Below are 389 nucleotides of genomic sequence, written 5' to 3' on the forward strand. Positions count from 1 at the left end.
ACATACTGTCGGTATGGAAATGCTCTGTGCAGGTGTTAATCAAGTTAAATCCCAACAGCCAATCAGCAAGAAATGCTCTGTGCAGGTGGAAATGCTCTGTGCAGGTGTTAATCAAGTTAAATCCCAACAGCCAATCAGCAAGAAGTATAGAGGAAAGCTGCATGCCTATTGGTTGATGCCCTGCATTCCATTGTGATGACTCATGCCCAGACGTGGTAAACACGGCACACTAACACAGTAATACATTTGCTATAACACAGCCAAAAAACTCAAATAAAACCATTCTAAAAGCCTGTATCACAAAAATTTAAAAAACGCCTAGGGGTATTTGCCCACTGTACCTCCATACCAAATTTCAGGACCTTAGGCCCTAAAATGAAGAAGCTGAA

This window comes from Branchiostoma belcheri, unplaced genomic scaffold (genome assembly GCF_001625305.1).
Source record: "Branchiostoma belcheri isolate BF01 breed outbred unplaced genomic scaffold, Haploidv18h27 scaffold32, whole genome shotgun sequence".
In the NCBI taxonomy this organism is placed as follows: Eukaryota; Metazoa; Chordata; class Leptocardii; order Amphioxiformes; family Branchiostomatidae; genus Branchiostoma; species Branchiostoma belcheri.